The 26,219-nt window shown below is 36.9% G+C and overlaps 1 protein-coding gene across 1 annotated transcript in view; it reads left to right on the top strand.

Moving 5' to 3' along the window:
- The first annotated feature begins 5,853 nt into the window (after window positions 1-5,853).
- hs3st1 (heparan sulfate (glucosamine) 3-O-sulfotransferase 1) overlaps window positions 5,854-26,219 on the top strand; it is a 41,974-nt gene continuing 21,608 nt past the window's right edge. The window contains exon 1 of the mRNA XM_058373640.1: window positions 5,854-5,878. The gene's annotated coding sequence lies outside the window, so the exon portion shown is untranslated. The remainder of the gene's footprint in view (window positions 5,879-26,219) is intronic.

Here is a 26,219-nt window from a genome sequence, read left to right as displayed (position 1 = left end):
CTCTCCATCTCTGTCTTTTTCATTTTCCTTTTCTGTCTGCTCTCTCTCTCTCTGCTTCTCTCTCTCTCTCTCTCTCTCTCTCTTTTTCTGTCATCAATCTACCTTCACCCCACCCTGTCTTTCCTCTGTCTTTCCTTTCAACCATACATCACTCTTTGGAGAGTAAAGGAGAAACGGAGCGAAAAATTAGTAAAGAAATGGAAAAAAAGTAATTAAGGAAAATCCAAGGTGAAAAAGAAGAAATTAAACACAAATTCTAAAGAAGAGGATGCAGATAATGTAGAGAAATAACATGAAGCAAAAAGGTGAGAGAAATAGAAAGAAGAAATAGCACAGGAAAAACGAAAAGGTTTAACTGCATTTTAAAGAAAAATGAAAAGAAAGCGAGAGAAGGAACTTTGCTCTTCGCATCATTGCAGTCCTGAGAGTGAAGGATGTAGGTTGAGCAGATAATTCTGGTACACTAACAAAGAAGGAGAGAGAGTAATGAAGAAATGATGCAAAGTGATTGATAGAAGATTAGCACTAGGTGCTGTAGAGAGAGAGAGAGAGAGAGTGGGAGTACGAGTGGTGGTACAGAGATAAGACGGAGTGATACGGAGAGGAGAAATAGACCGTATAAATGGTGCCTGATGGAGATAGAGGACTAAAAGAATGGATGAAGATAAGAGAGAGAGAGAAAGAGAGAGAGAGAGAGAGAGATCAGTACTCCTTTACTGCTCTTGATGATAAATTACAGATTTTTGCACACCATCCAACATTTATACATAAACACCATCCTGTTTCAACATCAACACTCGACTATGGACGTGTCCCAAACCACACGCGCTGTTCATCTGCGGGTGAGTAAACAACACCATCTGCAAACCCGCATCAGCAACAATCCACTCGGTGTAACATAGATTAAGTTAATCTTTATGTAAATAATGAACCTTACAGTTGTATATCACTGATATTAACTGGACATCAGAAACTATTTCCTAGTGGGAGAGGGTGGGGGTCAAGAGAGAGAGAGAGAGGGAGAGAGAGAGAGAGAGAGAATCAGCCCCTGAATTCAAAAAGATCTTCCATTAAAGTACAGTGAAACTTGAGAGTATAAACTTGAGTAATGCTTAGGGCTGAACTTTCTACCGGAAATTTCCACTGGATTCCACCGGCATAGCTGATTTGCATGTAGTCCCACCTATAAAACTCAATAAAATGACAGTTTTTATTTAAAATTACCCTGAATTATCAGAAAAGTCATTTTAACTCACATCTCTACCTATAAAATGTTCCACCATTTGAGGAGGCATTTGTTTAAGACTAAAGACTAAATTCATGCGTCTTTATTTATTTTATTAAATGAAAGATTTTTTTTCTCAAGGGTCTTTTTCATCTCTGATCCAGTGTACTAGCATAAGGAAGTGTTTTTGACTCCGAACCTCTTCTACACTATATTACCAAATGTTTTGGGACACCCCTCCAAATCACTGAATTCAGGTGTTGTTTTTCAGGGCTTGGGCTCGGCCCCTTAGTTCCAGTGAAAGGAACTCTTAATGCTTTAGCTTCATACCAAGACATTCTGGACAATTTCCTGCTCTCATAACTTTGTGGGAACAGTTTGGGGATGACCCCTTCCTGTTCCAACATGACTGTACACCAGTGCACAAAGCAAGGTCCATAAAGACATGGATGACAGAGTCTGGTGTGGAGGAACTTGACTGGCCTGCACAGAGTCCTGACCTCAACCTGATAGGACACCTTTGGGATGAATTAGAGCAGAGACTGTGAGCCAGACCTTCTCGTCCAACATCAGTGCCTGACCTCACAAATGCGCTTCTAGAGGAATGGTCAAAAATTCCCATAAACACACTCCTAAACCTTGTGAAAAGCCTTCTCAGAAGTGTTGGAGCTGTTATAGCTGCAAAGAGCGGGCCAACACCATATTACATTCATGTGCATGTAATGGCAGATGTCCCAGTTTTAGAATGGCTCCCAGTCTCCGCTCTAATTCATCCCAAACTCAGCAAATTTTCGAATGCTAATCTTTACTCATGGCAAAAATGTAGTAGGCTTTAGTATCCAGAGCTAGCATCTAATAGCATCTACCATATAACTGTGACTATAGTTAAGCAGTGTGAGGAATAAAGTTTCATTTAAACCTACAGTCATTCCATATAGAATATTTATGATTCCTGATAGTATAGATTAGCATCATAGGCAGTGGATGAAGGATATAACAGGATGAAGTGTGAATGGAAACTTTTGGCAGCATTTCATGGAATATAACTGAGATTAGAGATGAAGATGGATCTGTTAATGCTGATTAGATTGTGTTCCGGGTAAGTTTTGAGGAAAGAGGAATTCTCAGTAACAAGACAAATTGCATTTTTTTAGTTTATCTTTAAGATAAAGGGTTTTTAAAACAAAAAGCTGGTGAAGGTATGACTGCTTAATATTTCAGTAATACCAGGAATGAACTTGTTTAGAACATTAAAACTGTCATTTCTTTTAGAAATTAAAAAAGGATGATTAATAAATGTAAAAAAAAAAAAAAAAAAAAAGTTGATTATCGGCACATATGTGCAGAATACAAGGAATAAAATAAATAAAATAAACTTCTGAAAAAATAAAAAAGTTGAGTCACACTTACTTAATTTTTCATAGAAATTTTACCTCGTGTTTTATTTATTAATTTATTAATTCTAATTAAAAGTTGAAGGAATTTGGCTTCCTCTTATTCATTCTCTCTCTCTCTCTCTCTCTCTCTCTCTCTCTCTCTCTCTCTCTTTACAGATTAATGTGCTGTGAGTTTTGAAGCTAGTTTTGACTTTCAGAGAGAGAGAGAGCGAGAGAGAGAGAGAGAGAGAGAGAGAGAGAGAGAGCAATTCTTCAGAGGATGAAAGTATAATAAAGTCAGAGCACATAATTGTGTCAAATCCACTAATTGCACTCAGCATCTGTTCCCGAAAGACATCATGCTCATTTTTGAGATCGTTAGCTTTTATCATGCTGAGTGCGAACCAACGAAACTTTATTACCAGCTCTCGCTTACTTCTACGTTACCGTGGCAACAAGGTGTGATTCACCACCACCTCCTAAAACCCCGACATGAACCTGATCCATTTCTCTGGAGCCGATTTGTTTCAGCCCAATTGTTGGATTTATTTATTTATTTATTCGAAGTCACCGAGCACAAATAAGTAATAAATAAATAATAAGTAATAAAATGAAATACTTTGTTTATTGCTAAAAAAAAAAAAACACATCCCATAATTTACTTTCCTGTTATGTTATTGTTTCCTTGCGTTAAAAAAAAATTGGCTTCTGGTCAAAAGTTCTTGAGGATACAATGGTGACAGGACAACACACACACACACACACACACAGTACCAGTCAAAAGTTTGGACACACCTTTTAATTCAATGTTTTTTGGTTAGGGATTTATTTTCTACATTCTAGAACAATACTGGAGATTTCAAAACTATGAAATAACACACATGGACTTCAGTAATCCATATGTAATGACAACAAAAAACAGTCAGTTGTTATTTTAACACACGAAGGTCAGGTGTTCTGGAATAGTTCTTGCAAGAACAGTATTGTCAAGTGCATTTGCAAAACCCATCAAGCACCATGATGAAACTGGCTCACATGAAGACCATCCCAGTAAAGCAAGACCAAAACTGACCTCTGCTGCAGAGGAGAAGTTCATTTAGTGTGACCAGCCTCAGAAATCACCAATTAACAGCACCTCAGATTAGAGCCGTTATGAAGGCTTTACAGAGCATCAGTAGCAGACATATCTCAATATCAACTGTTCAAAGGACATTATTGTGTATTTCGGCCGCCTTCAGCATTGTTTTACAATGTAGAAAGAAATAAACATCAGGAAAGACCATGGAATTAGAAGGTGTGTCCAAACTTTTGACTGGTAGTGTAGATACAAAATATTCTCTGTTACAGTTCATCATATACAAACACAAGAATCAGTGCAAATGGGGATAATCACAGAAAAAGCATTAGAAAACATCCCACTAAAGAGAGAGAGAGAGAGAGAGAGAGAGAGAGAGAGAGAGAGAATAAATACCCTGAATTTAAAAAGATCTTCCATTAAAATAAACTGAATCTTGAGATGCCAAAATTACAGCTTGTTAAAAAGCTACAGCACAAACAAACCTACACAAAAAAGGTAAAGGGCTTTGTCTCTTTCTCTCTCTCTCTCTCTCTCTCTCTCTCTCCCTGTAGTTGTCCTATGTGATGGCCGGTTATCGTTACTTTGTGTGTCCAGTGGAGTTTAATAACAACTCGAACAGCTTCACAGTGAACTTCTAGCCCTCAGACCTGTTCCAGCTGCATGACTACACACTGCCCACTGTCCTGCAGTCCATCACTGGCTGGGTAACACACACACACACACACACACACACCACAAAGTCCAGCATAGTTCCTCACAGGCCCTTGGTTGTTGTTGTAGAAAGGACATTGATTAGTTACATTTACATTATTTACTGTCCGGTGTCACCAAAATGAGGATGGGTTCCGTTCCTCTCAAGGTTTCTTCCTCATATCATCACAGGGAGTTTCTCCTTGCCACTGTCCCCACAGGTTTGCTAATTAGGGATAAAAATAGGATAAAATAGGGATTGAATTGACTTCCAGGTGACTAGAATAATAACATTTGGTAGACGTCCATAAGGCCCTTCCTCAGGGCCTGGCATTGGTGGAACCTTTCGATCAATAGTCTAACGTTTTAACCAGTGAGCTACCATGACTGTGTTTCTGCTTCTAGAGTAACAACACTACCATGCTGTAGCCTTAGGGCTTCATTACTGAGAGACAATAGACAGGATACTTGGATCTGAGACAGCAAGCAACTGGACAGTGGTGTGGTCCAGAAGTGGTCAGAAAAGAACTTGACATGAGTGAAGGAAATACAGGTGTTAAGGTCTTCCAGTCTAACGGCCAGGGGATTTGGACAAAGCACCTGATGAGAGACACATCAGGTCTCTTGAAAGAAAGAAGGCTAAAGAGACAAACCGAGTGCTGGAGCACGTTAGCAAAACAATATACACCATCTTCAAAAACCACATGACACACTCACAGGAAGTGGCTGGTTGTTATGGTAACCAGGAAATATTATGGCTGAATAGTGTTTATCTAGCTAGCTGAAACCGCATGCACATAGCATTCATGCAAACAGATTGTTAGCTAGCTAGCTAACTAACACAAGTTTTTAGATATTTGTATACATGCCATTTTGACATGTAGTGTACTTAATGTGGTTTGGGACACAGCCCATCAGATTTAAAGTTGCACATTTGGAGATCTGACCTAGTTTAACTTCCTGGCTCTTTAGGGTCTCTCTTTTTCCCCACACAGCGCTGCTGGAGCACAGCTTAATTTCATCACACACAATAAAACAGCACACACACTTTCTCTCTCTCACACACACACACACACACACACATATACACACACCACCGGGGACGTTTACGCGGCTGGGGCAGATTAACTCAGATTATTTGCACGGCTGCTTTCACACACCTGATCCAACTCAGAGGAGCTAACATTTACACACAGCTGAGAGAAATACCCACACTGGAGCAAAGGGTGTGTGTGTGTGTGTGTGTGTGTTAAAATGCCTTAGTAATAAAATGTGCTAACGTGCAAGATGTGATCAGTGTGTGCTAATGTGTTGGTGGAGATAAAGCAAGAGAGAGAGAGCGAGAGAGAGAGTGTGTGTGTGTGTGAGAGTGTGTGTTTCACTTTCACTCATCCATGTGAGTGCTGCTTAACTTTCAGCAAAAGCCTCAATTAGGAGTCTTCAGAAATGTGAGTCAACTCCTGGCATTCATCTAAAAGAGCTGACTCACTCGCGAATGACACATCACTTGTAAGCTTTCATGTGTGTGTGTGTGTGTGTGTGTGAAGTGGCTCTTCTCTGATAGAGAAATATGTATATTAATTTGTGCTAGTTCTGGTAATGTGTGTGTGTGTGTGTGTGTTTTCTCAAGCTGTCTGTCGTATTATCGTGTAGTGAACTGTAGAAGCGTCTCTGCAGATCGAGATTGATGTTAGTGTTTATATTTAATGATAAGCGCTGTGTAGTGCTGTGGCTCAGACAATGGAAGTTACACACAATTAGATCCTGCGACACAGAAACCCACACCAGTGTGTGTGTGTGTGTGTGACATCACTGCCTGTCCAAGTGTTTTTATTGGATTGTTGAACTGAATTGAATATAGCTTCATTCACAACGAATGGGGAAAATGTGTACATGGAAATTGTGGTGAAGGTTTTGAAGTGAGCGGTTGCTGAGAGACTGCGAGAGACAAATACAGCTCGGGTTTGTCATTAATCCTGCAGGTTATGTTACAAAAGAATGAAGCTAATTTTCTTTCTTGAACTTTTGTGTAGTTAGTGCCTGGCCAGATTTTACATTAAACACGAGTACTTACATGTAAACCTGAGAAGAAATAAATCAGGGATAGAAAATAAACTGTAACATAAAAATTAACGATAAAATAAAATAAACAATAAATTCTAACCTAAAAATATTTCTTTAAAAAAATTATTAATTCACAAATGTAGGGATTGTTTTTTTTAAATGTATTAAAAATGTAGAAAAAATATTAAAATTGTAAAACAAAAAAAATTCTTTTAAATTTAGAGAAAAAATTAAAGAAGTCGAATATTTTGCTGGTTGAATCGTCCGAATTTTGTTATCATCACATTAAATTACAGCTAATTGGATTGTATTTAATGTGACGGATTATACACACATTAATCAGCAGTTTAAAAAAAGCACTTGATCCAGCACAACATTACTTTGAGAGAGAGAGAGAGAGAGAGAGAGAGAGAGCAAGAACAAGTGATATCATCTCTCAGGGAGTTTTTCCTTGCCACCGTCGCCACAGGCTTGCTCACTAGGAATAAAATAGGGATAAAACAGGGATAAAATAGGGATAAAATAGGGATAAAACAGGGATAAAACAGATAAAACAGGGATAAAATAGGGATAAAATAGGGATAAAATAGGGATAAAACATAGATAAAACATAGATAAAACAGGGATAAAACAGGGATAAAATAGGGATAAAATAGGGGGAAAAAATGGATAAAATAGGGATAAAAGAAGGATATTATTTATAGTAATAATAATTTAATTTAATAATTTTTTTTCCTTTCTTTGTTTCTCTACTTCTCTAAAGCTGCATTGAGACAATGTCCATTGTAAAAGGTGCTATACAAAAATTTAATAGATAGATAGATAGATAGATAGATAGATAGATAGATAGATAGATAGATAGATAGATAGATAGATAGATAGATCTAGTGTGATAGAGGGAGAGAGATAGATCGTGATAGAGAGAGAGAGAGAGAGAGAGAGAGACAGACGCAGACGGAGCTGTAGTGTGAAGTATTGAGGCGGTGATGAAATCTCAGCAGGTACTGATCAATATGCAAAGCGCTCTCGTTTGACTGATGATTGTAATTGGATGCGATCCTGAATAAATTTACATCCCATAATAAACTATGATTAAGATGCTTCCATGTCTCAGCTCCTAAACTCAGCTTAAACTTCACTACATTAATGTAGATATCTTCACTTTCACTTCCCAAATAATGATGTCATAGCCACCAGCAACACTAACACTCATGACTGATAATACATAGCTGGTACTCTGTAATGTATTGGCACTAACTCTGTGTGTGTGTGTGTGTGTGTGTGTGTGTTGTTTCTACATGCCTCAGCAGGACACTCTTAAACTCAGTGGGAAAAATTGTAGTTTTTTTACTTACTAACATCTCCTCAGGATAAACACCTGCTTCTACACACACACACACACAAACACACACACACACACACACAACCACACACACACACACACACACACACACACACACAAACACACACACACACACACAACCACACACACACACACACACACACACACACAGTCAGTGGTTAAACTTGCGAAGACTAATCTGTGGAAGTCTTGTATCGTTCCACCAACTCCACTAATTTTTTTGCATCACAATGATGTCCAGTGGTTACCATGGCAACTAGCATGTCCTGAGAGCTACAGTATTTTAAAAAACCCTGTACTGCTGTATTAAAAAAAATACAACACTGTGCGTTAGCATTGTAAGACAAGCTATTTCGGGGGAAAATGAGGTTGTATAAAGGTTTAAAAAACATTTTAAAAAAAATTAAATTAAATTAAATCGTAAAATATAAAAAAAATCACTCTTGCAACCTCTTTTCTATTAGCTTTACTCTAAGCTTTTTTGTTGTTGTTGTTGTTAATTACCTTTTTTTTAATTAGGCACATTCACAGTACATGATTTTTTTTTTTTTGGAAATGATCACTGAGAATGCCGAACCCTATAATGACAGCTTGTTAGGTGTGAGCTGCTCAGTGAGGCAATTTCACTCACAAAAAAAAGATCACCATCCAGCTAGGAAAAATCCGGAGAGTCCGAGCTTTCTGACCGATTTCCTGATTCTTCAACTAAACTGTTGTGGCTCTCATTTAGACCGATAGCATGACCTGCATTTAGCTATATAAATATTACTTCCTGTTGTACCTGTAACCTATTTCCCTGACCTAGTTCAGACAAAGTGCTATTTTCTAGGTGGTTCCTTGACCCTGGAGCCTCTATAAAGCCTTAATGCTGTAATTCTATTTGTATGATTAGTATCCAATCATCTCTTAGAATCTGACACCTCTAATGGATCCAAGGTCTAACTTCAATGTCAGAGTCAGAGCAGATGTTGTTCGAACCCGACTCCAGCTACACCGACCTCTCCAGCTCACTCTCTCCTCTTCTCATTACTGACAGTGTACTGGTGCTGCGGAAGAGATCTTAACTGTGCTGCTATCTTTTCTTCTATTTTCTTTTTTCTTTTCTTTTATTTTCTTTTATTTTATTTTATTTTATTTTATTTTATTTTATTTTATTTTATTTTATTTTATTTTATTTTCATTAATTTCTTTTCTCCTCTTTTCCTTTATTTTCTTCCCTTTTCTTTTGTATTTTTTCTATTTTCTTTTCTTTTCATCTCTTTTTTTACTTTTCTTTCTTCTCTTTTTTCTTTTCTTCTCTTTTTTTCTTTTCTTCTCTTTTCTTTTCTTGTTTTTTCTTTTCTTCTCTTTTCTCCTCTTTTTTTCTTTTCCTTTCTTTTCTTTTCTTGTTTTTTCTTTTCTTCTCTTTTCTCCTCTTTTTTTCTTTTCCTTTCTTTTCATCAATTTCTTTTCTTTTTGTTAATTTCCTTTCTTCTCTTTTCCTTTATTTTCTTCCCTTTTCTTTTCATCTCTTTTTTTTACTTTTCTTTCTTCTCTTTTTTTCTTTTCTTCTCTTTTCTCCTCTTTTCTTTTCTTGTTTGTTCTTTTCTTCTCTTTTCTCCTCTTTTTTTCTTTTCTTTTCTTGTGTTTTTCTTTTCTTTTTTCTTTTCTACTCTTTTCTTTTCTTTTTTCTTTTTTCTATTTTCTTTTCTTTTCATCTCTTTTATACTTTTCTTTTCTCCTCTTTTCTTTTTTTTTCCAGTTCGGTTTTAGTCCAAGTTAACTTATTAGATTATTAAATCGATTGCAAATAAATTGCTCAATACTGCATCAATATGTTATATAATCAGCATCGTTTCGCTCATTTTACACATCCCCCCAAAAAAACCCAAACCCCCTGCCGTTATTCTTTAGGGGTGTGGTTTCCTCATGGTCTCATTCCTCAGGACTCCTTTTTTCTTCTGTTTCATGAACTGTCTGTCTTTCTCTCACACTCTCTACTTCTGTTTTAATCTTCAGTAATGTTCTGAACATCTGAGAATAGAACGTGTAATTAATCATTAATATTAGTATTAATTATAAAAATATAATAAAAATAAAAAATCTTAATAGAACAAGATCAACTTAGTCTCCAAGATCTTTAATGGATCTCTGTCTCTCTCTCTCTCTCTCTCTTTCTCTCTCGCTCTCTCTCAATCTAGCACTCTCTATCTCTCTGTCTTTCTCTCTTGCTCTCTCTCTCTTTCTCTCTCTCTCTCTCTCTCTCTCTCTCTCTCTCTCTCTTGCTCTCTCTCAATCTAGCACTCTCTATCTCTCTGTCTTTCTCTCTTGCTCTCTCTCTATCTCTCTCTCTCTCTCTTGCTCTCTCTCAATCTAGCACTCTCTATCTCTCTGTCTTTCTCTCTTTCTCTCTCTCTCTCTCTCTTGCTCTCTCTCAATCTAGCACTCTCTATCTCTCTGTCTTTCTCCCTTGCTCTCTCTCTATCTCTCTCTCTCTCTCTCTCTGTCTCTCAATCTAGCACTCTCTATCTCTCTGTCTTTCTCTCTTGCTCACTCTTTTTTGTCTTTTCTTTTCTTGTGTTTTTCTTTTCTTTTTTCTTTTCTCCTCTTTTCTTTTCTTTTTTCTTTTTTCTATTTTCTTTTCTTTTCATCTCTTTTATACTTTTCTTTTCTGCTCTTTTCTTTTTTTTCTTTTCTTTGCGTTTCTTTTTTCCTCTCTCCTCTTTTCTTCTCTTTTCTTTTATTTTTTTTCTTCTCTCCTCTTTTCTCCTCTTTTCTCCTCTTTTCTCCTCTTTTCTCCTCTTTTCTCTTTTCTTTTCTTTTTTTCTTCTCTTCTCTTCTCTTTTCTTCTCTTCTCTTCTCTTCTCTTCTCTTCTTCTTCTTCTGCAGCACAGCTTTTTATACCATCTCCCATCATTCTCCTCTTTGTAAATTTCCCTCAAAAGCCAACAGTCTCCAAATGTGCTTTTTATTGTTGACTGAATCTTTCTTTCAGTTGCAAAATGGAAACCTTCTCATTTTCACAGACGATAACCAAGGTGAAATATCCACCGAACCCTGAGACGCTGAGCTTTATTTAAGAAAAAATCTGTACTTCTGTTGTTTGGAGAAAACCCAATCATTTGGTTGAAAAATGTTTAAAAACTCTTCTTATTGAAGCCATCTCCAACCCTGACTTTACCATCTCTAGTACATCTCTGCTCCTCTTTATTCCGGTTCCCATTTCCTCCACTGGCATCCTAGACTCTAACTTTTTCTTCTAATCTTTTTTTTTTTTATTTGATCCACATCACCTATGCCACCAGTTCTGCTTAATTTCATCCTAACATCATCAGACCCTGCCCCTCACTCTCTCCAGTCCCTCAGTGTTAACAAAATCCTGGTTCGTCTTCCATCCAGACGATTGCATTCCCATCACTACACCCTTTTTTTCCCTCTTCCTATGACTTCATGGATCAGTTCATATTGTGAATGAGTCCTGGGACGAGCACAGGGCAGGTTTAATGACTACAGCAGCATTCACGTGAGCTAAACTGGATATGGGAAGCAGCCGATCTTTAGGTAATCGATATGGAGCCATTCACAGCAGCAGAAACGTGAGACACAAGTGCTAAAGCTTCTTCCTGATCTATCACTCATGAAAACTTTATACTGGATTTTCTTGTTCGGCTCGGCTTTCATCATCATGTAGTCAGACTGCTTTTGCGTTCGAGGCGACGGTGTTCGATGACGCCGTGTCTCGGCTGGTATGACGAACGTGTGAAAACTACAAGTAAATCTGACTTAACAGCTCTGACGCAAGTCTGCTCCGACTACCCTGTCCAGATGAATCATCAGCTACATCTGGAACAAAAAAAGGCCAGAGCATTGCAGCAGGGCCATGCTTCTGCACTACAAATCAGAGAATTTCTGCACATGAACAAAAACAGCATGTCATGCAGTCACGTGACCAAAGGAAACAAGGACATTTAAGGGAAGTATTTAGAGAAGAAAAAGGGCTATTGTGTATTGTATTCAAAAGCTTTTCTATTGTGATACTGGTGCAAAATCCAATACAATACTGCTCACCGACTGTATTGTTGAAATTTGTTGAAAGACGACGAAGACTAGAAGAGTTTTCTGGGACTAGGGATAATTGTGATGTCAGATCGTGTCAAAATGAGCAGCTAAAAATCCAAACCCTGTAGTTGCTCTGGCGACAGCATCGTCGAACCCGGTATGTAGTGATCCCTCCTGGTGAATGATCATGTTAGAAAGAGGTCTTCAGGTTTATCCACAAAAGGCAACACTGACGATTAGAGCTACGTCATGCGAGAGGTCACTGAGTGTATGTGTGTGTGTGTGTGTGTGTGTGTGTGTCCGGGTTCACGCTACACAATATGAGGATGTTATCCGAATGCATCAGTGACCAAGTACACACTATTACTGCACTCTATGGGCCTATAACACACACACACTCAGACACACACACACACACTTTCTCACACACTCTCTCATTTTCTTCTAATGAAACGTGTATTATTTATTTTTTTAAAAACATTATGCAAAGACATTCCTGAGCACTTTATAACATATTAATGAATCATTTATGTCACTGTTATGATTAATCAGGTCATTACCAGTCTAGTTAGGTCCAGTTCGGTTTTAGTCCAAGTTAACTTATTAGATTATTAAATCGATTGCAAATAAATTGCTCAATAATGCATCAATATGTTATATAATCAGCATCGTTTCACTCATTTTACACATCCCCCCAAAAAAACCCAAACCCCCTGCCGTTATTCTTTAGGGGTGTGGTTTCCTCATGGTCTCATTCCTCAGGACTCCTTTTTTCTTCTGTTTCATGAACTGTCTGTCTTTCTCTCACACTCTCTACTTCTGTTTTAATCTTCAATAATGTTCTGAACATCTGAGAAATCTTAATAGAACATGATCAACTTAGTCTCCAAGATCTTTAATGGATCTCTGTCTCTCTGTCGCTCTCTCTTTCTCTCTCGCTCTCTCTCAATCTAGCACTCTCTATCTCTCTGTCTCTCTCTCTTTCTCTCTCTCTCTCTCTCTTGCTCTCTCTCAATCTAGCACTCTCTATCTCTCTGTCTCTCTCTCTTTCTCTCTCTCTCTCTCTCTTGCTCTCTCTCAATCTAGCACTCTCTATCTCTCTGTCTTTCTCTCTTGCTCTCTCTCTATCTCTCTCTCTCTCTCTCTCTCTCTCTCTCAATCTAGCACTCTCTATCTCTCTGTCTTTCTCTCTTGCTCTCTCTCTCTCTCTCTCTCGCTCTCAATCTGGCACTCTCTATCTCTCCGTCTCTCAAAATATCAATCTAGCACTCTCTCTTGCTCTATCTGTCTCTCTCTCTCTCTCTCTTTGTCCCTTTGTCTCTCTCTCCCTCTCTCTTTCTGTCTTTCTCTCACACTCTCTCTCTCTCTCTCAATCTGTCCCTGTCTCTCTGTCTGTCTGTCTCTCTCTCTCTCTCTCTCTCTCATGTGTGTGTGAGAGGAAGTTGCTGGTAATTCTGTGTAAATATTATTCAGCTCGCCTGCTGAGGTTCCGACTTTTACTTTTCATAAATAAACGGAGTGTTAAAATGGGTGGAAAGTTCAGCGTAGGTTTATTGTAGCGCCCTTGAGTACAGGAAATAGGCCACTTCCCACCCACACACACACACACACACACACACACACACACATATTCCTAACTCTTCTTCTGGAAAACATTTCAAAGCTGTTTGTTAAGTAGAGAATGTTTCAGCCCTGCCTTTTAATCTGACAAACGCTTATGGGTGAGCTGTTAAAGGAAAATAAACACGTTTACTTTTTTTTCTTTTTTATATGTCATAATCGTTAAACAGGGTTGAACCGTGGAGACTCCTTTCAAAATGTTAAATAAAATGTCAGACTTCTTTTATACAGGAGATTATGTCATATACAAGTCACTGTGATTTTTTCCCAGTGAGTGTCACTTTTCTTTTTTTTTTACTAGGGCATGAGCTTTTCCTTTTTTTGTTGTTCTTTTTAATTTTTCATTGTCTGATGAGATAGATTACAGTCTGAAAATAGTATTTCCTATTGATTGATCATGATCATTTACATGAAGGATGAAGGATCAATGACTGCAACTCCGTCTGAAGTGACAATATCCTGTGCATTCTCTTCAGTCATAAGCCCCGCCCCCTCGCCTTGCTCCTCCTCCCTTCACTTTTCCCCATTGAAACGTTGACTTGCACTCAGACGATAATTTATTATATAATATTTATACTCTGAGGAATGAGGAGGGTGGCTTAATGGTTAGCACTGTGGCCTCACAGGTCCTGGGTTCGAGTCCCAGGTTTGAACAGCCAGGGGTCTTTGCATGTTCTCCCCGTGGTCTTGCGTGGGTTTACTCCGGGTACTCTGGTTTCCTCCCACAGTCCAAAAACATGTACATTAGGTTGATTGGTAATTCTAAATTGCCCATAGGAGTGAGTGTGTGTGGTTGTTTGTCTATATGTGTGATGGACTGGTGACCTGTCCAGGGTGCACCCCTGCCTTTCGCCCCAATGTGTGCTGGGATAGGCTCCAGCAGATCCCTGTGACTCTAATTAGGAATAAAGCAGGTATAAAAAGATGGATGGATTGAGGAGAGGTAATGTTAGCTTGTTTATTTCAAGTCCAAAAAAAGTTTGTTTATGGAAATCTAGAACAAGCAAAGGTCATGCACCAGTTTTCAAACCACAGGGCAATCCAAAGAGCTTGGAGTAATTGAGTCGGATCCCAAATGGGGTTAGAAATGGCAGCAGCACAGAGTGTCTTCTGATGAACAGTGCTGAGAGGATTAGTCCAATCTTGTTGATGTCTTGAGAGTAAACAGACAGCTGAGGAAATAGACGGATATTGTATGAGGAAACGGGTATTTTCCAGGTGAACCATCATGTTTAGTGTGGGGTCAACATTTAATAAAATAATAAATAAATAAATAAATAAATAAATAAATAAATAAATAAATAAATAAATAAATAAATAAATAAATAAATAAAGTCGACTTTTAATAAAAATTGTAATTTAAATTAAAAAAAAATAAAAATTTTGTTTTTAGAAAATATATTTTCAAAATTATGATTATAATAAAGATTATTATAAATTATATAAAAATTATTTTATTCATTTTTTTAAATCAAATTAAATGGTTTTTTTTAATATTTAACAATTTTAAAAAAAGCTTTAAATACACCAACTTTAATTAGTCAACATTTAATAAACATTTAATTTTAAGAAGAAAGTCAACATTAAATATAACAAATAAAATAATAATATTAAAAAAAGCCAACTTTAATAAGTCAACATTTAATAAAAGAACTTTAAATGAATGAACATTAGAGGCACATTTTAATAAAAAAAAATAAGTCAACAATTAGTCAAGTAACTAAGAAAGTCAACATAAAATCATTAATAAAGTCATCGTTTGATAAAATAAAGCCAACATTAAAGAGCTTATTTTTAATCAAATGACACCTTTCAATCAAATAAAGCAACTTTAATGAACTTTAAACTTTAAATAAAAGAAATATTACTACTACTACTACTATTAGTAATTATAATAATAATAATAATAATAATAATAATAATAATAATAATAATAATTCAACTTTAAGGAGAAAGTCAACCTTAAATAAAACCAAAAAAGAAGTCAATGTTACATAAAAAGTGTCATTTAAAACAAAAAGAAAAAAAGAAGAACTTTTATAAAAGTTTATTCAACTGTGAATAGAAAGTCCAATTAAAAAAGTGAGACCAAAAAAAAAAAAAAAAAAACCCCAGAAAATTCTGAGGATAATGAGTATTTCTAAATCCTTCAGTTTGAGGCTTTGTAACTGAATCTAATTTGATTCCCAATCCCAGATAACCACTTAAATACACACGTAATTTTAACAGACGACATTGAACTGAAGTCCACGGATCAGGACTGGTCCAAAAGATTGACCCTGGATTTATGACCCATTGTTTTAAAGAGGTTTTTATGGTAACAACATACATCAGCATACATCCTACTGTGTACCAGTCAGAATATAGAAGGTGAACATTGCACACACACATACACACACACACACACACACACACACATAGAGAGAGAGAGAGAGAGAGAGAGAGAGAACTCTGCCTTATCAGACGTGGGCAAGAAGAATAAATGCCAGGAAGGGAGGAGGAGGAAAGACAGAGGCACAAGTGTGAGTGTGTGGTGGAAAATTCTTTACATTGGTGAAATTTAGCGTACAATATGTTTCAGTAAAAAGCTCAGAAAAATCGCGTCCGTTTAAACTCGAAAGAACTTGACGAAGATAAATATAGGAATTTTTTTTGAACAGACACGTAAAAAGTAGAGATGTAGATGATACTTAAAACATTAAGAACTTTAACTTTAAGAAAAAAGTCAAACATTAAATCTGATTTAAGTAAAATCATTAACACGTCATTATTTGATAAAAGAAGTCAACATTAAAGAGTCTATTTTTAATAAAATGATATCTTTAAATAAAATTTTAAATGTTATTAAAAATAAATTTTTAAATAAAAATAAAAAATTATTTAAACTTATCAAGGAGGCTGAATATTTCTTTTTTTTTTTTTTTTACTCAGTGGTTTGTTTCTGTAGACCAAACGTACTTAACTTATTTTATCTTAAAATAAAATCCTGTTCCTAACATATTCACTTACAAACTGCCCTAATATTTATGAAAATAATTTTTTTTTTACTTTTATTTATAAGGATATTTCTATGCATAAATATTGTAAATATAATATTTATATATTTATAATATTTATTTAATATTTATTATCTTTGTAGATGTTTTTCCCCCATTCATTTGAATGAAATGATGCATTATGGACTGCCAGTTTGACTGGCAGAACAACTGTTTCCAGCTTCATAGGAAATAATAAGTAAATGGATCAGATTTTTCTGGAAGGCAACAAATCCAAACTACTATTAGAAGGTGGCTGTGGTAGATCTGTGGTCAACTATTATTCAATTCAATTGATATGGATAGAGGTTTTAATAACGGAAGCAAAATTTGGAAATCCAGGAAAAGAACAACTTTCCTGAAATGATACGGTGAAACCTTGAAAAGGAAACCCATCCTCATCTAGGTGACATCAGATAGCGTGATTATACACTCACTTCCCTTCAACAAACATACTATATTGTCAAAAAAAATGCAATTGTGTAACCAGGAAATTAATTCTAGCCTTAACATGAAGACTATCTTCCTGAATTGATCAACTACACAAGCAACAGTTTCCTGATTTAGGAAATACATTGTTGTTTTAAAAGAGCTAGAAATACACTATGTTGCCAAAAGACAAATCATTGAATTCAGGTGTTGTTTTTCAGGAGTTGGGCTTGGGTCCTTAGTTTCAATAAAAAAGGAACTCTTAATGCTTCAGCATACTAAGACATGGATGAGTGAGTTTGGTGTGGAGGAACTTGACAGAGTCCCTGACCTCAACCTGATAGAACACCTTTGGGATGAATTAGAGCGAAGACTGCGAGCCAGACCTTCTCGCCCAACATCAGTGCCTGACCTCATAAATGCGCTTCTAGAGGAATGGTCAAAAATTCCCATAAACACACTCCTAAACCTTGTGGAAAGCCTTCCCAGAAGAGTTGAAGCTGTTATAGCTGCAAAGGGTGGGACAACTCCATATTACATTCATGTGCATGTAAAGGCAGACTTCCCAAAACATTTGGCAAGAATGTTCCACATAGAATGTCTATTCGACACCATATTAGGAAAAAAAAACCCTCTCCATTCTAAGCCACACCCACGTCCAGGTTAACAGAGATATAGATCATATTTTGTTGACTAAAGATCTGGATACAGTATGTGGCACTTTGTTTATAAACCAAACACAGATGTACGCTCCTCTCAAACCTGTTCCCAAGATCGGAGCACTTTAATAACACCCTGTTTCTGTGAACCAGGTGTGCAAAGACACGGGAGAATTGATTTGTAGGTGCAAATGCCAAGATTCTTTAAAAAAATAAAAAAAATAAAAAAAAACAGGACAGAGAAAAAAACGGCGGATGGACTTGTTTTGAGTCGTGAATGCTGACCCAACATACTGGATTTTCAAGATATAAACTTGAAGAAACCAGAAAAAGGCGGAGTCTAAAATGCTACCACTGCCAAAACTCTCTTTATTTTGATAAACAATACCTGCAGGTCAGTTCCTGCAGAGATGGAAAGAAATACAGCTTTCAAAATACAGTAAAATACAGTATTAAGCTGTATCAGTGTAGTGCACCAAATTCTGTCTTAGGAGAAATTGTCATACCGGTTCGCCGCTAAACTCGAACTGTAGTGAGAAATAGCAAGCGATCACGCTTTAAAAAGAAAGCGGTTACTATGGTTACGTTCCCTGTATGTGTCAGTTGCTTGGGATCCAAAGTGACCTACTATGTAGTGAACAATTCAGGTTTGAGCAGTGAAGTAAGAAATGAAACACTGTTATAGGAAAATAATCACTGATGCATGAAGTGTTTCATTTAACACCGTCTTCTACAAAGTCTTCATTTCCCCTATATATGGAGACTTCCGGGATGCCCTGTATACAACTACAATGCTACATTATACACATGATTTAAAGTAGCCGACATTTTCTGGTATAATGAGATCTAAGGGCGTTCGTGTGAATACACCATTACACAGACTCATCAATAGGAACCATGGTAACAGGCTGGTGTGGGTTTTTCTGGCATTTAGAGTTGGTGCTCAAAAGGTCTCTTGAAGGTAAGAGAGAGGTCAGAAAAGAATGGACAGACTTGATTTAGCTGACAGGAAGGCTAAAGGGACATAAATAATCACTCTTTGCTACCAGGGTGAGCAGAAAAGCATCTCAGAATTCACGACATGACGAACCATGATAAAGACAAGCTACAACAGAAGACCATATTCACTCCTATAAGCTGTCGGAACCTTAGCCGTAGATCAGTATTTAATGAAATCCAGCCTGACACTTTAATCTGATGTTAAATGAAGTTTTTAATTCAATTCAATTCAATTTATTTGTTTACAATGGACATTGTCTCAGAGCAGGCTCGACAGAGAAAGACAGAGAGAGAGAGAAAGATATTAAGTATGCCTGTGATCATGTGAATGTGTTTTTAACCTGTAAATGTATGATATTGTGCATTGTGCTGCTGCTGCTGCTACATGATTGGCTGATTGAATAATTGCATAAATGCACAAGGTTGTTCCTATTAAAGTGGCCGGTGAGTGTAATTTTCCAGAAAGAAGGGAGTATTAAAATCTCTGATCTAACACAGAGATGTGAGTTGCGCTTTAGCTAAAAGATGTGATTTATCAGGAAGAATATAGAAAAAGAATTGCCTTCTTCATTTCATCTGTCTAGTCTTTTCATCCTTTCCATCTCTCTGTATCTCACTCTCTAAATCTTTCCTTGTCATCTAGGGACTTGGCTCTGTCAATCTGTTGGGTGAACATCGATATAAGCCTTCTATCATCCGTAGAAAACACTCTTACTTCTGCAGTCTAATTAAATGGACGTGTTTCTGTGCTAAAACAGCAGGTTTAAACAGATTGAACATGTGTTGGAAATGAATCATTTGAACGAAACGCTAATGAAGCAGCGTTATTTTGTTCGTTAGTACAAAACCATTTCACGGAACACCATCGGTCCCAGTTCAAAAGGGTCATAATATCACACACGATGTTCAGGTTAGGAAAAAACAAAAGTAAAAACCTTGAGATCCGAAAGAGTCGATTCTTATCGGTGATTCGACTCAAACAAAGAAATGACTCACTGAAGAAACAGCTTCTATTCTTATCATTACAGTCAGGGCCCTGAATCAGTGCGCTGTCGGCTCCGCCGCTTCCTTTCTTGCTGTAAATGAATTGAATATCTATTCTTTTTCTAATTTGGTGTTTATAAAGGAACTGGGCAAAGGAAAGGTGATTCTGAGGAAATCTAAAAATACAAAAGAATCAGATAAGTGAAGGAAATGCTAACACGTCATCGCTCAGGTTTCTTGGAAGGTTATAAGATGTGATATCTTTAATGATAGGGATATTTTATACAGTGGAGCATTTATACCTTCATAAAAAATGTAAAAATGTATAAAGACATTTTCGGAGCAAACGTTCATCCTCAAGCCGCAAAGCTCTCTGATAGTGTTACTGAGGAACATGCTACATGCTAAAGATACTCATAAAGATAATATAACAATACTCAATTTATCCTAACGTTTTTCCCGCGCGATGGCAGGGTCCGCTGTTTGTAGCGGATCATTCGATCTGCATGATGTTGGCACAGGTTTTATTCCGGATGCCCTTCCAATCACAACCCTCCCATTTTCCATCTGGGCTTGGGACTGGCACCAAGAGTTAACTGTTCAGTGGCTGGATGGCACCCTGACCGGGAATTGAACCTGGGCCACGGCAATGAGAGCGCAGGATACTGCCGCTGGACCAACAGGAGGCCTCTAAATACACTAAATACTCAATATCTTAACAGAAAGCATATATACCACATTATATATGATTTGTTTAGTCCTTGTACGAGTAGTTACTATAGAAACATCAATCTGTGATTTAAATTACAGCTGTAATTAGTGGCAAGATTTTCTGACCAATCAGAATCAAGAATTCAACAGAGCCGTGGTATAAAACTAAATAAAAGACAGCCAGAGCTTATTATTACCATCTAACTGTTCTAGAAGCAGTGGGTTAAACTGCATTATGTCATGTTTTAGGTAGAGGAATTAATATGTGCATCATTTTAAATGCCACGAGTTTTGTTGTTGTGGTTCTGTGATTAAGCTAATTATAGCAATAGAATAGAACCAAAACACTGCAGCATTAATATTGTGATTTTTTTAGATTTTGATCAGCCAGTAGTGTTTCTCTTGCTTCCTCAGGGACTTATGATCTCCATAATCTATGCCTAATATTTATTAGATTACAAAGGTTGCGTAACAATGAAACGTATCGGTCAGTACGATTTCCACCACAGGAAAGTCTTCATGCTGGATTAAGCGCTCACAAACTAAAGGTTATTTTTCATTATTATTACGTTCAAGGATTTGGGTGAGTTTGACAAGGGGCAAATTGTGATGGTTAGACCACTGAATCAGAGCATCTCCAAAACTGCAGCTCTTGTGTGGTGTTCCCGGTCTGCAGTGGTCAGTATCTATCAAAAATGGACCAAGGAAGGAACAGTGGTGAACCGGTGACAGGGTCATGGGCGGCCAAGGTTCATTGATGCACGTGGGGAGTAAAGGCTGGCCCGTGTGATCCGACCCAATGAAATTAAAATTCTTGAAAAGGAATGTAGTATTCAGACTTGAATTGTTCGGCTTCAATTATAATTAGCAATTTTTTCATTATACACGAATTGCACATGTGAGATATTTACACATAACTACATACATAAATATATTCAGATGTGTCTGAAATGGTATGTCTCAACCAGCAGCATACTCCCTAACATAATGCGTACCAAAATCCGATATGTTCCCCATTACGTCAGAGTGCATTCCTCCTCCAGCACTACACACACACACACTCAGAGACATAGTAACATATATATACACACACACACACACTCAGAGACATAGTAACATATATATACACACACACACAGTCAGAGACATAGTAACATATATATACACACACACACACACACACTCAGAGACATAGTAACATATATATACACACACACACACACACAGTCAGAGACATAGTAACATATATATACACACACACACACAGTCAGAGACATAGTAACATATATATATACACACACACACACACACACTCAGAGACATAGTAACATATATATACACACACACACACACACAGTCAGAGACATAGTAACATATATATACACACACACACACACAGTCAGAGACATAGTAACATATATATACACACACACACACACACACAGTCAGAGACATAGTAACATATATATACACACACACACACTCAGAGACATAGTAACATATATATACACACACACACACAGTCAGAGACATAGTAACATATATATACACACACACACACACAGTCAGAGACATAGTAACATATATATACACACACACACACACACACAGTCAGAGACATAGTAACATATATATACACACACACACACTCAGAGACATAGTAACATATATATACACACACACACACACACACACAGTCAGAGACATAGTAACATATATATACACACACACACACACAGTCAGAGACATAGTAACATATATATACACACACACACACACACACAGTCAGAGACATAGTAACATATATATACACACACACACAGTCAGAGACATAGTAACATATATATACACACACACACACACAGTCAGAGACATAGTAACATATATATACACACACACACACACACACAGTCAGAGACATAGTAACATATATATACACACACACACACTCAGAGACATAGTAACATATATATACACACACACACACACACACACACAGTCAGAGACATAGTAACATATATATACACACACACACACACACACACAGTCAGAGACATAGTAACATATATATACACACACACACACACACTCAGAGACATAGTAACATATATATACACACACACACACACACACAGTCAGAGACATAGTAACATATATATACACACACACACACACACAGTCAGAGACATAGTAACATATATATACACACACACACACACAGTCAGAGACATAGTAACATATATATACACACACACACACAGTCAGAGACATAGTAACATATATATACACACACACACACAGTCAGAGACATAGTAACATATATATACACACACACACACAGTCAGAGACATAGTAACATATATATACACACACACACACACACAGTCAGAGACATAGTAACATATATATACACACACACACACACACAGTCAGAGACATAGTAACATATATATACACACACACACACAGTCAGATACATAGTAACATATATATACACACACACACACACACACACACACACAGTCAGATACATAGTAACATATATATACACACACACACACAGTCAGAGACATAGTAACATATATATACACACACACACAGTCAGAGACATAGTAACATATATATACACACACACACACACACACAGTCAGAGACATAGTAACATATATATACACACACACACAGTCAGAGACATAGTAACATATATATACACACACACACACAGTCAGAGACATAGTAACATATATACACACACACACACACACAGTCAGAGACATAGTAACATATATATACACACACACACACAGTCAGATACATAGTAACATATATATACACACACACACACAGTCAGAGACATAGTAACATATATATACACACACACACACACAGTCAGAGACATAGTAACATATATACACACACACACACACACAGTCAGATACATAGTAACATATATATACACACACACACACAGTCAGATACATAGTAACATATATATACACACACACACACAGTCAGAGACATAGTAACATATATATACACACACACACACACAGTCAGATACATAGTAACATATATATATACACACACACACACAGTCAGAGACATAGTAACATATATATACACACACACACAGTGAGAGACATAGTAACATATATATACACACACACACACACACAGTCAGAGACATAGTAACATATATATACACACACACACACACACAGTCAGAGACATAGTAACATATATATACACACACACACACACACAGTCAGAGACATAGTAACATATATATACACACACACACACACACACACACAGTCAGAGACATAGTAACATATATATACACACACACACACACACAGTCAGAGACATAGTAACATATATATACACACACACACACACACAGTCAGAGACATAGTAACATATATATACACACACACACACACACACACACACACAGTCAGAGACATAGTAACATATATATACACACACACACACACACACACAGTCAGAGACATAGTAACATATATATACACACACACACACACACACAGTCAGAGACATAGTAACATATATATACACACACACACACACACAGTCAGAGACATAGTAACATATATATACACACACACACACACACAGTCAGAGACATAGTAACATATATATACACACACACACACACACACACACACACAGTCAGAGACATAGTAACATATATATACACACACACACACAGTCAGAGACATAGTAACATATATATACACACACACACACACACACACACACACACACAGTCAGAGACATAGTAACATATATATACACACACACACACAGTCAGAGACATAGTAACATATATATACACACACACACACACACACACACACACACACAGTCAGAGACATAGTAACATATATATACACACACACACACACACACACACACACACACAGTCAGAGACATAGTAACATATATATACACACACACACACACACAGTCAGAGACATAGTAACATATATATACACACACACACACACACACACACACAGTCAGAGACATAGTAACATATATATACACACACACACACAGTCAGAGACATAGTAACATATATATACACACACACACACACAGTCAGAGACATAGTAACATATATATACACACACACACACACAGTCAGAGACATAGTAACATATATATACACACACACACACAGTCAGATACATAGTAACATATATATACACACACACACACACACACACACACACACACAGTCAGAGACATAGTAACATATATATACACACACACACACACACACACACACACACACAGTCAGAGACATAGTAACATATATATACACACACACACACAGTCAGAGACATAGTAACATATATATACACACACACACACACACACAGTCAGAGACATAGTAACATATATATACACACACACACACAGTCAGAGACATAGTAACATATATATACACACACACACACAGTCAGAGACATAGTAACATATATATACACACACACACACACACACACAGTCAGAGACATAGTAACATATATATACACACACACACACAGTCAGAGACATAGTAACATATATATACACACACACACACACACACACACACACACACAGTCAGAGACATAGTAACATATATATACACACACACACACAGTCAGAGACATAGTAACATATATATACACACACACACACACACACAGTCAGAGACATAGTAACATATATATACACACACACACACACACAGTCAGAGACATAGTAACATATATATACACACACACACACAGTCAGAGACATAGTAACATATATATACACACACACACACACACACACACACACACAGTCAGAGACATAGTAACATATATATACACACACACACACACACAGTCAGAGACATAGTAACATATATATACACACACACACACACACACACACACACACACAGTCAGAGACATAGTAACATATATATACACACACACACACAGTCAGAGACATAGTAACATATATATACACACACACACACACACACAGTCAGAGACATAGTAACATATATATACACACACACACACACACAGTCAGAGACATAGTAACATATATATACACACACACACACACACACACACACAGTCAGAGACATAGTAACATATATATACACACACACACACAGTCAGAGACATAGTAACATATATATACACACACACACACACACACAGTCAGAGACATAGTAACATATATATACACACACACACACAGTCAGAGACATAGTAACATATATATACACACACACACACACACAGTCAGAGACATAGTAACATATATATACACACACACACACACAGTCAGAGACATAGTAACATATATATACACACACACACACAGTCAGATACATAGTAACATATATATACACACACACACACACACACAGTCAGAGACATAGTAACATATATATACACACACACACACACACAGTCAGAGACATAGTAACATATATATACACACACACACACAGTCAGAGACATAGTAACATATATATACACACACACACACAGTCAGAGACATAGTAACATATATATACACACACACACACAGTCAGAGACATAGTAACATATATATACACACACACACACAGTCAGAGACATAGTAACATATATATACACACACACACACACACACAGTCAGAGACATAGTAACATATATATACACACACACACACACACAGTCAGAGACATAGTAACATATATATACACACACACACACACTCAGAGACATAGTAACATATATATACACACACACACACACACAGTCAGAGACATAGTAACATATATATACACACACACACACACACACAGTCAGAGACATAGTAACATATATATACACACACACACACACACAGTCAGAGACATAGTAACATATATATACACACACACACA

The sequence above is a fragment of the Hemibagrus wyckioides genome, linkage group LG02 (genome assembly GCF_019097595.1).
Source record: "Hemibagrus wyckioides isolate EC202008001 linkage group LG02, SWU_Hwy_1.0, whole genome shotgun sequence".
Classification (NCBI taxonomy): Eukaryota; Metazoa; Chordata; class Actinopteri; order Siluriformes; family Bagridae; genus Hemibagrus; species Hemibagrus wyckioides.
The sequence above is the reverse complement of the archived record's forward strand: the minus strand, read 5'-3'. Positions and strand labels throughout refer to the sequence as shown.